We start from the raw sequence: 15,103 nt of genomic DNA on the forward strand, positions 1-15,103 counted from the left end.
AAGGTCCAATCAGGGAACATGGCATTCAATTGAAATAGCAGGGAATTGGAGGAATTTGGGCTTCTCTTGTTAGTTTAGTAAACTGAGACTCTCTCAAAGATTTGTGCATGGCTCTGGCCTGGGCCTGATAGGAGGCCCTCCCCCACCCGCTACCTCCCTTACTCGGTGAACTATGATTTTTTTTTTTTACTTAAAGACCTCGAATTATGAAATAACCAGGGAAACACATGAATTCCTTGACTTATTGCTAGTTGACCCTTTGGGAGAAATGGCTGAGGTTAGCAAGGTGCCAGAGTTATTCAGAAAGTTCTGGGGTACCTACCTCTAACCCACGAATACTTTGCAGACGCAGGCTTGTTTCCTGGGCAGCAGCGGTTAAATTGAAATCTTGATTCTCTTGGTAACTTGATGGCTTAGTTTAGGCCTCAGGTTGCTGTTCCATGAACTGCCTTGAAATTTAATCACCCAAATTTATTTCCTAGGGTGTTTTTTACCATCTCCTCCTCTAGGCCCATTAGTCACCATCCCATGACCTGACAGAATGATTATTAAAGACCCTGTGGTTCCCTTTCACTAGATTTAGGGGTGTTGGTAACTCTGGAGGCAAGTTCTAACTTGGGTCACAGTTGGGTGGATTTTCCCTAAATTGGTTGTGAATCTTCCCTCAAGGCACCTGGAGGCCTGAGAGAATTACACAGTGTACCTCTGGTTTCTTCTTTAAAGCTGGCTAAATGGTTACTGGGCTCTTCTAGGGCTGGTGTTTTCAGGCTGGGGGTTATATTATCCTTTGCCCCCAAGCACATTACTGCCATCTCCCAGCTTCAATTTCCCTTTTGGTAAAAGGGGGATAATGCCCATAAAATGTCCGTGCTAAGCCTGGCACATCAGCGTGCAACGAAATGTTCGCTCCCTTCCCTTCCAGCAGGTACTAGACCTGGGCCTTCCTTTGAGGATATTGGAGGAGAAATTTTATTAGTCCGGTTTCGAAGCATTCTTACAGAACTTTATTTCAAGAATAGTTCATGAATGTTTAACTGTCTCCCACTTCCAACCTAGTCCTCTTCCAAAGCAGGAGCTGCAGACCACGTGCGGTGGTTCTCGCCTGTAATCCCAACACTGGGAGGCAGGGGTGGGTGGATCGCTTGAGCCCAGGAGTTTGAGACCAACCTGGGCAACGTGGCAAAACCACATCTCTACCAAAAGCTACAAAAAAATTAGCAAGGCATGATGGCGTGCCCCTGTAGCCCTAGCTACTCGGGAGGCTGAGGTGGGAGAATCACCTGAGCCAGGAATCTTGAGGCTGCAGTGAGTCATGATGGCATCACTACACTCCAGCCTGGGTGACTGAGCAAGATCTTGTCTCAAAAGAAAGAAAGAAAAAAGTAGAGGCTGCATGGAGGTACCAGGCAGGTAATACAAATACATAGCAAGCTGACTGGGCACTGTGGGGCCTGCTGAAGGGAAGACACTGTCTCTCTCCTAGAAAGTTGTTTCCAGATGAGAATGAAGTTCAGTATGATTTTACCACTTTTAAAGAGAAGCCAGGGCCGGGTGAGGTGACTCACGCCTGTAATCCCAGCACTTTGGGAGCCTGAGGTGGGCAGATCACCTGAGGTTGGGAGTTTGAGGCCAGCCTGACCAACACTGAGAAACCTCGTCTCTACCAAAAATACAAAAAATTAGCCAGGGGTGGTGGTAAATGCCTGTAATCTCAGCTACTTGGGAGGCTGAGGCAAGAGAGTCACTTGAACCCTGGAGGAGGTTGCAGTGAGCCGAGCTTGCGCCACTGCACTCCAGCCTGGGTGTCAAGAGTGAAACTCCATCTCAAAAATAAAAAATAAAAAAGGAGAAGCCAGATATCAGCATGTATGATATTTTTAAATTTTAAATATTTTCAATTAATTAAAAAATTTAAAATATTGGGTAGGTGACATATAATATAGCTTCCCACTGGTTAGGATGGCAGCAGGAAGCCTCTACCCTAGGCAGGCCCTGGATAGGGTGTTCTTGTTTTTGAGGCCACTCCCTGGCTCCCCAGGACTGGGCCTTCCTACTGTCTGCTTGCTTGGCCTCTGGAGGTAACTACACGAGCCTTCTCCTCTCCTGCAGACATGTTAGGCCAGTTAAAGGCTATTCTGTAGAAACCTCAACCAACAAGTCAAAAGATGAGTTTCCTGCTCTTAATAGATAATTTTTATTGGTTTTGCAATAAACGTATGAAATAGAAACAATAGCAATAAACTAGCTCAACAAGAAATCGAAAGGCACAGGCCCCCAAAGCCCTTCCTGCCTCTTCTTAATGAGTCTCTAATTTATAGACCAGCTTGCAGGCCCACTTTTCTTTTTCCAAGCTTTGAAAACTTTTCCATCTTGGAGGCCCAGGTGCTCTAGAGGCTTGCGTCTCATTCCGGGACACAGCCAGGCAGGAGGGGGTGGCACTGCCTTGGGGTTTGGGGGTCTGAACCTAGCCTTGTCTCCTTAAGGGGACTTGAGGGTCTGTCCCCTTTGATTTTGTGTTTATCAATGGAAGGCAGAAAAGGAGAGTGACCAGGATAAAAACTCATGCTGAAATGTCCAAGGACTCCAAGTTTACATTTTGGAGAGCACAGAGGCCAGGGAATGGGCACAGAAAGCATGCAGAGGCAGCTGCGGGGGGCGGGGGAGGGGTTTGCGCCTTCTAACCCTTGAACTTCATCTTTTGGAATGTGCAGCATATTTTTAGTTTGTGGTGCTGGGCCTTTTCCCAGGATCCAAATCGGGGTGCCCCACGCCTGCTGAGCAGCACCAAGGGAGGTAAGCTGGGTGTGGGGTGATCCTGGTGTCACTGTAGACACTGATGAGACCTCCTTGCAGCTGTTCTCAGTGGCAACTCAAGCAAGCTGGAGGCCCTGGGTCCCTGCCAGCGGGTGTTTATTTGCTGGGTTACTGGCAGTGTCAGATGAATGATAGCTAAAGTCAGAAGGGCTCTGTGCTCCATCTGAACATTTCCCCTGGGGCCTGTAGCCCAAAGAACAGGTTATCTGTGTTCCTGATCACGCCTCAAAGAAAGTGCACGCCTCCTCCAGGCTCATGCTGAAACTGTGAGAGTGAGGAAAGACGACCAAGTGGGGTTTCTGCATCCACCCCTTCAGGGATTGGATGACCCAGAGTTTGGACGGGTGGCAACAACCCTGGCAGCCCATGGCAGGAGGCAACAGAGGGCCACAGAGCACTTGGGATGCTGATGCTCTCATCACTTGGGCCAGATTGGCACTCTAACACCCCCCTTCTTGCCCCTCAGGCCATGCCCAGTGAGGGCAGAGCTGTGGGCAAATCTCTTCTAGAAATTCACAGCAGCGCCTCAGCTCTCTGTGGCTCTTCTCCTCACCCCATCTCCCCCCTCCCTAGTGAGCTGGGGGAGAAAGACCGCTGACTTTGCAACCCACAGCCCCTTAAAGTCCCCATCGATGGCATGCTGTTATGCTTCGAGGACACAGGACTGTGAACTCGAAATTGTCTCGCCTTTGTCACCTCCTGGCAGGTCTTTAGAGCTCGGGGAAACAGCCGAGCGGTACAAATCGCAGTGGCGTGGTAAAGCCCCCCTAACTCCTGATGGGTTGCCTGACTCATATCCGTTTCCCTGGCAAAAAATAAGTTTTTGTTATTGCTGGCTTGGCAGAAGCACGGAAGAGTGCGCGAGGATCTACTGCCCCATGCATCACTGGCCAAATTGCCTGAGAAATCCCAGCTCTAGAACTTTTCATCGTTGGCTGTGATGTACGGAGCAGAACGGCAGCTCCATTTCCCCCGCGTGGGGCTCAGCGACGCTGGCACTTAGCAGACCTGCTCTGCTTGCAACTTCCAGCAAATGTGGCCTCTCTCGTCCCCTCTTCTTGGCCTCTTATCCCCCCCACAACCTTTATCTTTCCCATCCCCCCCGTCTGCTCATCAACCCCCTCCCTGCTCTCCCCAGCAGAGCCATAGCTGGAGAATCAGGAGGAGGCCGGCAATGTCATTTCCCCATCACTCTGCAGACGATTCCACACTAATGTCCTTTTAATGCTGTGAGGCTGCACTAATTAATAAGCATCCTGCACAGCAGCCTCGCCTCGCCTCTCCTCCCCTCTCCTCCTCTTCCCTCCCTGCCCCTCCCCTCAAGCCCCTGAGAAGGCCTCGTCACATCCTGGCATCTGGCAGCAGAGAAAGGATTTCACTCTTCTACCTGGGCTGCCTGATATTGCTATGAGAGATAACTGTATACGAACCAATAATCTAGCCTGACAATCCAATTTACTGACCAATAGCGCACAATCCACCATGTCATCGGCTGTGGGGAGGCCCATAAATTAGTTCCTAGTAATTTATTCTGATCAATAGAATGGGCAAAGTCACTTGTCTCTTTAATCAAAGGCCCTCTCAGAGATGTCAGTGCAGGCGGCTGTGTGGGAGGAAGCAGGACTCCGTGAGCAACAAGGCAGTGGGTGCTGGCACCTCACCCCTGCCCTGGCTTCCAGAACCCAGCAGAAGGCTCCCTAAAATGGGGCTGGGGGGAAGGGACCCAAAGTCCAAGCTGCCTATCCTTCCCTTGGTCACCCCAACCACAAAACATTGGCTTTCAAAGAAGCTAAGGACAGAAGAGGCCAGGATGGTAATTAACAAGAGATAGACTCCAGGGAACACTGTACTGGCCCCAGTCATGTCTGATTCTTTCTGAATGTTGAGAATCTTCCTTTCTCTCCTGGTCACAGGGCCCTTCCAGCCCTTGTGCTGGTGCTTCTATAAAGAGAAGGACCCTGGCCCTGTGGGTAAGAGCTTTGAATGGTGGCTCTGGCACAGCTATGTGGCCTCAGGCAAGCTTCTTACCTTTCTGTGATCCACTTTCCTTATCTGTGAAGTGGGGCTACCTACTTCAGGGTTATTAAGATTTAGTAAATTAATTATATGACATATAATATGTTAATATAAAATTAAATGAATAAATTAATATACGGAGTGCTTAGGACAGTGCCCGACACACAGAAAGCTCTCTATTGAGTGTTTGTTAACATAAACAAATACAGAGATCAAGGGAAAATGTTGATGTGCTTCTCTCTGAAGATGTGCCAGGTCCTTGAGATGCTCTGTTTCCTGACAGCTTTGGCTGTTTCCTACCCATCTTCACCTCTTGTCCTCCTTGTCCAGAATAAGCAGATAAAGGAAGAGTGTGTTGATGTTAGCTCTTTGAAGTGACAGGGAAACTCCAAAGGCCTCCTTGCAAGGTTTTCCCCTTATCTGGGCCCTCCGGCAGAGCCAGTGTGTCGGCCTTGGGAAAACAGACTGATTTTGCTTTAGAGAAAACAGGCCTGCTATTAGACCGCAGGGAGGGAGAGGAAGGTCTGTTACCTGTGCTGGCTGCAGGGACTGGCTTGTGAAGAAGGAGGCAGAGCTTGCTGACATGAGTAGAACACAGGAAGATGCTGGGCAGGGCGCCCTAAAGTGCAGTGGTGCAAGGGTCTGTCACCTTGGATTCTCATCCTGGCTCTACCATTCACTGGCTGTGGGAGTTTAGCCAAGTCACTTCAGGTCTCTGGCCTTGATTCTGTATTGAGGCAGGAAGGGGTTGCACAGAGTGATCTCAGAAGTCCCTTCGGGGCCGGGTGCAGGGCTCACACCTGTAGTTCCAGCACTTTGGGAGACTGAGTCAGGCAGATCATCTTAGGTCAGGAGTTGAAGACCAGCCTGGCCAGCATGATGAAACCCCATCTCTATTTAAAATACAAAAATAAGGCAGGGCACGGTGGCTCATGCCTGTAATCCTAGCACTCTGGGAGGCTGAGGGGGGTGCACCACGAGGTCAGGAGTTCGAGACCAGCCTGACTAACATGGTGAAACCCCATCCCTACAAAAAATACAAAAGGTAGCTGGGCATGGTGGTGGGCGCCTATAATCCCAGCTACTCAGGAGGCTGAGGCAGGAGAATTGCTTGAACCTGGGAAGTGAGATTGTGCCTTTACACTCCAGCCTGGGTGACAGAGCAAGACTCTGTCAAAAAAAAAAAAAAAAAAGCCAGGCGTGTTGGTAGGCACCTGTAATCCCAGCTATTCGGGAGGCTGAGGCAGGAGAATTGCTTGAACCCAGGAGGCAGAGGTTGCAGTGAGCTGAGATTACACCATTGCACTTGAGCCTGGGTGACAAGAACTCAACACTGTCTCAGAAAAAAAAAAAAAAAAGTCCCTTTGGGCTCTGACGCTCTGAATTCTGCATGAATCAGTGAGGGAGTCTGTTGGCTTTTTCCTGAGCCCCCCAACCCTGTATTCACCATAATAATCATCTGAAAGACTCCAAAACCAAGTCAGTAGCCCAGAGAAATCTGCAGTGTCTCAGGAATATTATAGTTACTAAATGGAACTAGTGTTATTTGCAGAACAGGGATGGGGTGAGAGCCAACTCATTCGGGATCGGGATTCCTGAGCCCTGGGCCCCAGTTGTAACCAGGTTTCTGGATGTGCAAAGTGCCAGGGGCCTCTGTTCTGTCATCAAGGTCAAAGCCAGGACTTCTGAGTCTTGAGAAGCTTAGAGGTCTCTTTGTTCAATCATCAGCCCTTAGAGCTACCTCACAGCAGGGAAGCCCCTGCTAAAGGCACAGACTCACTGAGGCATAGAGAGGAAACTGAGCCAAAATTGCACCTGAAACTCCAGACTCCAGTGACTGTCCTTGGATCCTATCCCGGCCTCCCATCCCCCCATAACAGCTCTGGTGTGTCTATCAGAGGTGAGCTGGATGGCTGGGGTGCAGCGGTCATTGGGTTGATGGGGCCAGGTTGGAGGCCTGAGGCCAGCCCAGGGTGGCTACATGGCAGGTGGACATAGTTTCTGGTGAGCAGGAATCTGGCACCCTCTGCTGACCCCGCGGCGGGAGACAGCTGGTCAACCAGGCTAGGCTGCAGCCACCGGGAGGGGGAAGGGTAGGGTCCAGGACCAAGAGGCAGCTTCCACTCAAAAGAGCAGCTTCCCTCTCTGAATAGATCATTTTTATTGGTTTTGCAATAAGCTTATGAGAGAGGAACAATCGCAATAAACAAACCAAACAAGAAATCGAAAAGATGGACCCCGAAAGCTGTTTCTGAGCCTTTCTCACCTTCTCTTAACGAGTCTCTAATTTATAACGAACTCATGAGCTCAGCACCTCCCGGGTGCCCTGGTGCCAGGCTGGGAACCCCTAGCCTCTGCCTTGTGTGTGACCTGTCATCTCCAGGGTTCTGAGACCTGGCTCCAGAGGTGGCCGGAGACTCTGGCTAGTGGGAGAAACTGGGCCAGGGATGTCCAGGAATAGGCCAGAAGCTCCCATCATGGCTTCCTCTGGGAGGATCTGCAAAGTGCGGTCCTCCCCCACCATGCACCCCCCAACCCTGGAGAGATCTGGAGCCGGTCTGTCCAGAATCAATGGGGCTGGCTCTGGAGGGCCCACCTCCCCAAAACTTCTGCTTCGCCTCTCTGCCCAGCCCCAAGCCACTGACACAGACATGGAAATCATGTTCCTTCCAGACTTCCAGATGAGGGCTTGGCAGGGGAAGCTGAGACAGCTGGGGGCTTCCAAACCCCCAAATTCCATGCTTCTCGGTTAGGACTGAGGTCACTGCTACGGGCTGAGGTTTTTCCCTCCTCAAGACGAGACGCTCCCTTAGGGCAGAGCCATGTCTCTCCCCTTCCTCTCTTCCCCTAAAGCCAAGGCTGTCTGTGAGGCGGGCCAAACGCTTCCCATCAGACTGGGCTTCCAGGAGGTGGGGGCTGAGTCTCCTCCTTCACCTGGAGGTCCCTAGGGAAAGGCTGTGTCACCTCCCTGGACTGCAGCCTGCTGGGCCTGGGTCATGTTTCCTTACCTTACACTGAGGCTGTGGGAGTATAGGACTGATTTCCACCACAGGCTGCAGCTCCCTTAAGCATCCATTTTTTCCAGTCCCTTTTGTCACCCAGTGACCCTGAAGCTTTCACCAAGGCAGCCTTCTGTCTTCCACCTGTCCCCACTGGAGGAACAAGTCAGCCCCTGTGCCTTTCCTGGCGGCTGAACATGGGACAGGACATCAGGGATGGGGCCCAGTGTTCTGCAAGGACCGTGTGGGTTGGGTGAGGGCTGAGCGACCTGCAGGGGACTGAGTGCTTCTTGTGAAGCTGCGGTACTTGGAGATGGCCACAAGATGTCAGCTAGAGGCCGTGGAAGTGGCTCCGGTCCTGGGCTGAGCTCAAAAGCAAGAAATCACAGCAGCCTGCAAGGCCCCCTCTGTCCCCGACTCAAACCCACAACAATGCTTGATCTCTCTGCACTGCCCCCAGTTCTTTGCTCTCAGAGGAGTGAGTTCTGAGGCTCCTTGACTTCCAGCTCTGCAGGCACCCTTGCTGGGAAGAGCGCTGCGTGCCCGTGTTCCCGTGTGTCCTTGTGCGTGCAGCTTCAGGCCACCACAGCCGAGTTTGCATGCTCAGGGCTGCCTGGGTTTGTGTGTTAACTCTTGCCAGGAAGTTTGTGTCTGTCACAAACAGAGAAATTCAGACCTGGAAGGGCCCTTAGAAATCTCCCAGTTCAACCTCTCATTTTATAGATGAGGAAACAGAGGCCCAGAGAGAGAGGAAATGGCTTGTCTAAGGCCACATAGCAAGTCGGTGCTGAGCTGTTCCTGAAACCCAGGTCTCCCACTTTGCAGCATGTGTGTGCACCCGCCTGGGAGCCTGGTTGACCAGGACTGTGCCTGGTGTACTTTTGTGTTAGTGATTTATGTCCAATGGGTCCTGGAAATTTCCCTGACTGACCATCAGCCTGCAAATTTCCAAACAGAATTACAGGGAAATAGGAAGAAGGAAGGCATGGAAAGGAAGGCAGGAGAAGCAGAGAAGTATGCGTGCGTGTAGATGCGTGTCTCTTTCTGCTTCACGGGGGTAGAGTGTGATGCCAACGGGGGTGTGTGTCTGTATCTCCCTAGGTAAGTGTGCCTATGTCAGATACCTTGATTCACCCTGGTGTTGAGGTCTGAGTTTCTGTACGTGCATGTGTACTCGTGTGTACTAGGACCCATGTGAGGGGCTGCACGGAGTCAAGGTGTCTCTGGGGAGGCATTGGTGCTTTTGGCTGGATAGAGTGTGAGCGACGGTGTGTGCCAGTGGTTGGCGTGCGTGTCAGTGACTCTGGAGTGGGCATCAGTCAGTGGCTGCTTGAGTGACCAAGGGTGTCGGTGAGCAGAAAGAAGAGGCTGCTCCCTCTCCCTATCTCTTTGTCCCCAATCAGACTGTCTTCCCATGGCCCCTAAGGTTTCAATGTCCCTGCCCCAGTAGCAGTGAAGAAATCCTTTATCGGCTGAGGCACCAGCCCCCGTGTCGGGATTTCAAGGTTCCTGTCGGTTCCATCCATCTTCCGGGGCCTCCTGGTATTAGCATTGATCTACAGGGGAAATGGAGAGCGCGGCTGGGTTATCACGCACCCGCCCGCCTCCCTGGGCCGTGATTGAGTGCACACAGAGAATTTTTGAAACATGGCCGCCCTAACTTATTCTGTCTTCCTGCCAATAGCGTGGCATGGGTCCAAATTACGGGTCGATACCAGCTGATCTTTTTATGTTAAACTGTGATGAAGTTGCTTCTGTGGGGAGATGGTATGAGGCCCTAGGTCCTCTTTTATCGGAGAACTTTTGGGATGGAAAAGGGAGGGATGGAGGACTGGGCAAGGGGAGTGGCCAGTCGGCATCGTGGGAGGCAGGTAGTATGTGCCTGGGCCAGGAGCATGCGCATGCTCGCAGGGGAGTCCGAGCGCTGCACTGGCCTTAGATTCCCTGTTCCTGCCTGATTTCTCCCCTGGTGACCCTGGCCACACTGGGGACCCTCAGAGGCCCCCATCAGACTTCCCATCGCTCAGCCAGCCTGCCCCTGGTGCGGCCCCTCCCTGGTCCCCTCTAAGGATAGAATTCCATTTCCCTCTAGCCGCTTCCACCCTTCTCCCCCACCCCCACTCTACACACCTGCACCATCAAACGGGTTTGTCTTTAACCTCCAAACAGGGAACTTTAATTAAAGAGACAGTGACCCCTTTTATGAGTTTGGTCGAGTTGGGTTTCAGGGCCCTTGTCACTAGCGGCTCACATAACCCTAACAAAAGCTCACAGGCCCCAAGAGGAGCCGGTCTCCCTCGTAGACATTGTGGTGGGGGCACAGGGTGGGATGGGGGTGGGGGCATGGAGAAGGGGGAGGCATCTTTAGGTCAGGAACCCCAGTGACTGCACTGATGAGGTTGAAGGTTGGGGGAGGGGACAGGCGAGGGGTCTGGAGAGGGGGCACTGACACTGGGCAGTACCTTTGGAGCACGACCCCACCCACAGGACAGCCATCTGGACCCCAGCAGTGTAGCAGCTTCTCCCTGTCTGAAACGGTTAAGTTTCCAACAGGTGCCCCCACAAATGTCCAGGGCTTGTATCCTATTTTCCTGTGGGCTTGCATTATAAAGCTTGAAGTCATTGCCAAGAGGAATAGACTGGATAGAACTCCAAGAACAGCTGAATTTTTTTACTCACATATTTAAAGAAAAAGTGATTTTATGATAAAACATAATTGCTAATAACTACAATAACACCACTCAACATCTGGCATGAAACACAAATTCTGTCCTCAATCTGAAGATGCAAACACGGCACAGCATACACACGGCCTAGAAGGGAGCTGCCCCTCTGCATAGAAGAGCTCAATTCAGGCATCACTGGGCCCCTGTTCTCCACCTTTCCCGCCCACAGCTTCCTTGAGGACCCCAAGCGTAGACATATAGTGGGTTCACCTTGTGAGTTTGAAGGGCCCTTATCTGACGTTCAATCACCTCTTAGCTGTTGATTTTTAACCAAGGGTTTCTCTAGGTCCTGTAAGGGATGTTTGCTTGCCCTTTGATCTGGTGCTTTGATATCCTTTGTGAATTCTTCAGGCTGGAGAGGGCTGCCCAGCTCGCCACACTTATTCATTCAACAAACATCAGGGACTGTTAAAAGGAGCCAGTGTGTAACTGATTATTTCCAAAGGGATGGGTTTTCACGAAGTGGGGTATACTGCCTTTAACCAGAGGCTGATACGTTGCCAGTTATCTGCAAAAGGAATTAGCCACCTAAATGGTAATCCAGGGTTACTCTGACCAGAAACGAAGGCTCAAACTAGCAAATTTGTGGAGATGAGACTCAAGGCCAAAACTGAATGAAGAAGATTCTCAGCATCCCCTCCACTTCTGCTGTTGCCATGGGATCCTTGCTCCTCCTGGTGAGAAGTGTGGTGGCCGGGTAGGGACACTTAGGTGGAATGTGGGGATATCTGTGAGGAGTCAAATGACCTATGAGGGCTTACAGACCAGCACTTGTGACGTCATCACGCCCTGGGTCTCCACATTCCCATGTGTGGACCTTTCCCCGTGCACATGCGGTGTCACCTACCCACGTGAGTGGCCTGTCTATGTGTGTGACCTCACCCACAGAGAGAGGTCGCAGCCCCTTCCCTGCTCTCTAGGAGAGGGATCTGGAGGCCAGAGGGGCCGGGGAGTAATTGGTTTTGGCGTTTCCTACCTCCGCTGCCTGGGCAGCTTTCTCTGTTTCATCTTCAGCCTGATCAATCCCCAGTCATGTGCCTTTCCACATGGACGCCCCCGACCCCCCAACTCACCACGCTCTTGGAAACTTCGTTAGCGCCATTAATCTGCTGACCCAAGCAAATCGCCAACTCTTCCTGCAACTCAGCCTCTCAATCCCTCCCTCAGAGACCACCCCCAAGGAGCCACTAAGCCCACTCCTCAGAGCTGGCTCACTGTCCTCTGCCTCCTCATGTTCCCACTCACTCCTTTCTGTTTGATACCCACCCCCAACACCATCGTTCCCAATCTGGGATCCTCCTTCCTTCTTATTCATGCGTGCACACTCAGCACTTTCCGGTCTTTTCCTGCCTGTGTGTCCCAGCAGGAGCTTAGTCCATGTCCACCACCGGTGCCTCTGAAGCCGAAAGGGTCCTACACACCTACTCCTTAGTATTAAAGGGTGTAGGGTCAGACTCTGGCCATAGGAACCGTACAAGGAGGAAACTTAACAGGTGCTGAGCCCTTACTGTGTGCCAGGCACCGTGCTAGACCCTTTCACCCAGTTAGAGCATTTAATCCTCACAACCCAAGAGGCAGTCATTGTTTTCCCCATTTTATAGATGAGGGAAATTAAAGTTTGAGAGATTAATTACTTGCTCATGAGTAGTAGAGTTAAGATTGGGACCCAGATCTACCTGACTCATAAACCATTTTTTCTGCTGTATAGAAAGGAAGAGCACCTCCATCCTTGAGCCAGGCCCCAGGGTACTAAACCTAAGACCTAGAAACTTCCTATGTGAAGGAGACCCTGGCATGAGGTTTGTTTCTCCTTTTTCTTCTGTTAAAGCTAGGTCTTGAAGTGTGTGTGTGTGTGTGTGTGTGTGTGTGTGTGTGTGTGTTCCTATCCTCTTCTTTTCAGCCTAGGAAGGGTTCATGGTACCCAGCCCCCTGTTGGTGGCCCCAGGCTGCAGGCTGGTGCCAGGATGCACCCCACTCAGCCAACTCCTGGCCGCACAGGAGAAGGCCCTGTTTCTTCCTGGCCTCCATGGCTGATGTGCTGGGCCCATTGTCCAGGCAGAAACAAAGACTGCGGATTTAAGCCGAGTGACCAGGCGGCTCTGCCAAGCAGAAAAGACCGCCCCCCTCGAAGCTGGGCCCAGCCGGGGGTTAGGAGGGGGACCCGAGAGAAAGGGGACAGGGAACCTTTGAAAGTAACTAATTAAAGGGCCTTTGCCTGCCCCCTCCCCCTGGGCGCCTAATCTCTCTGGGGCAGCAGCCAGACAATGTGCCCCTCCACCCTGCCCCCCTCACCCGAGTTTTAAAACAAGAGACAACTTGAAGTTAATGAGCGCCACCTGACGGGGGTCCCCTAATGAGAGGGAGCTGCTGGGCAGCTCACACATTCTCTGGTTCCATGAATAGCTCCCCCCACCCCCTGAGTTTTATTCATCTAGGGCCAGGGGCAGGGGGCAGAAAGGAAGGGGGCCCTGCTCAGCCTGGAGCATGTGGACTGTGGTTCAGGGCGAGGAGGGGGCCCCACAACCCCCTCCCCCATGGCCCATGCCCAGTTCTGAGGCTGAGGCTTACCAGGCTTTGGCCTGAGTTCTGGGAGGCCCATGGCCCAGCTGGGCAGCTCAGAGCCAGCCCTGCTGCATAGGCCCTTGGTCACTGGCATTGCTGCTGGCTTTCCCCAATGGGGCACTGGGTGTAAGAGGCATGCTTTGGGGCTACTGTACTTGGTGGCGGAGGCTGGGGTCAGGAGTCATTTGGGAGTGGGACTGAAAGCCTCGCTTGCATATTTGGGCAGTTTCCACCGTCTCTGCCTCATCCATCTAACTCCGCAGTGCTGGTCTTATCTCTGATTCCTCCATCTCCGATCCCTGCCTGGCTTCCATCCCTGAAGCCCTCATTTCCTGCTTCCCCAGATCTGTTCTCCATCTCTCACCCTTCCTTGCCCCAACAGTGGTTCCTCTCCCAGCCTTAGCACCTTTCGCTCCCAGACTGGGTGGGCAGTTTGTCAACCTCAGAAGATGGGCCCAGCCTGCTCGAGGGGGTGCATGGGTCCTGCTGCTGTGAATGCAGAACAGCCTGGGGAGTGGGCAAGTGTGCAGAACTTTGGGGATGATGGGGAAATTGTGAATGACTCCAACTCTCTGCCCTCAAACTGCTTCTGCCCCAAATAACTGTCCTTAAACCTGCTGCTTTTCCCTGTTCCCCACCCCCATCTGCACTGGAGCCCGCAATGAGACGTAGAGATCCGAAGACCCCAGCTTCTGATAAGTCCAGGAAACAAGGACCCAGGGCAGCTTGGTCTTTGCTTTGAGATGAGGAGACAACCAGCAGGGCTCCTTATAGTGAAGCCACAGAATTCCCCCGACTACCCAAAAAAAGGCAGGAGCTGGCGGGGTAGCATCTGAAAGGCTCAGAATAGCCTGAGGTGGAGGGGAGGCAGAAACCAGACAGCCTGAGGGTCTCCAGCCAGCAGAGAGCCATGGACAGAGGAGACTAATTTCCCAACTACTCATGGTGAAAATATCACATTTCATGCTTTGTTGCCGATTCATGGAAAAACCCTATTAAAACCCGGTAGATTATTTATACAGTTTAAACAAATGATGATCAAAGATTTTACATGTTTTTAAAAGAACCCAGAGTTATGCAGCTTGGCTGGCGCTTAGCCAGAGGGTGGTGGATAAACGTATGGTGTGTGTAGATGTCTTGGTAGCAGAGGGTTGGGGTAAGATTATAGTGGGGCAGGCTTGGTTGGGGAGATGGTTACAGCTGTCTTTCCAGCAGGGGGCGCCCTCCCCCCAGTGTTGATGGCCCCTCCCAACAGCTGATTAGAGCCCCACAGATGGGCAACGATTGCACGTCCCTTTTTGTCTGGTCATCCCCCCCTTATACCTCCTGGACCTGATTCAAACTCCCCGAAAGTGTAGTTGTGCGGGATTGGCAATTTAGCGGCAGTGATTGTGTGGGATGGGAGTTTTGCAACCTAATGTGCACAATGCAAGCATCATGGTGGCTGTGCGTCCAAGTCCAGCATCTGTGTCTGGGTGAGTGTGGCGCCTGCAAGCCGGGCAGTGCATGCGGTGTGTCTCTCTTGGCCACCTCTGTGATTTACCTTCCTCTTAGTCCCATGCTGAAGGTCTCTCCATCCTACAATAAACCTGGCCTGCTCTTCCGCTTACACATTCACACACACAGGTCGTACCTGTGCAGAGAGATGCTTTTTGAGAGGCAGTTTCCTCCCAGTGGCTTGGATGGTGGGCAGTGGTAGATGAGTGGAAGAGGCAAGGGCCCGTCTGAACAGACTTTGGGGAACCCCAGCCTGGGAGGCATTGTTCCCCCCCAACCTCTGAAGGAGGACCCATGGGAACCCCCTGAATCTGCCTAATCTCACCTCCCTTGAGGCTGTAGCTACCCATCACGACCCCTCCATCTTGAAGAAAGGTGTGCTAAGTGATTGCGATCCCAAGGTGGAGGTCAGCCTAGAGCCTTGTTGCCCTTGTTGTGAGAACTTGGAGCCCAGTTCATCTCCAGGAGTTGGATGAGGGCTGGAGGGAG

The sequence above is a fragment of the Cebus imitator genome, unplaced genomic scaffold (genome assembly GCF_001604975.1).
Source record: "Cebus imitator isolate Cc_AM_T3 unplaced genomic scaffold, Cebus_imitator-1.0 Scaffold71, whole genome shotgun sequence".
NCBI lineage: Eukaryota > Metazoa > Chordata > Mammalia > Primates > Cebidae > Cebus > Cebus imitator.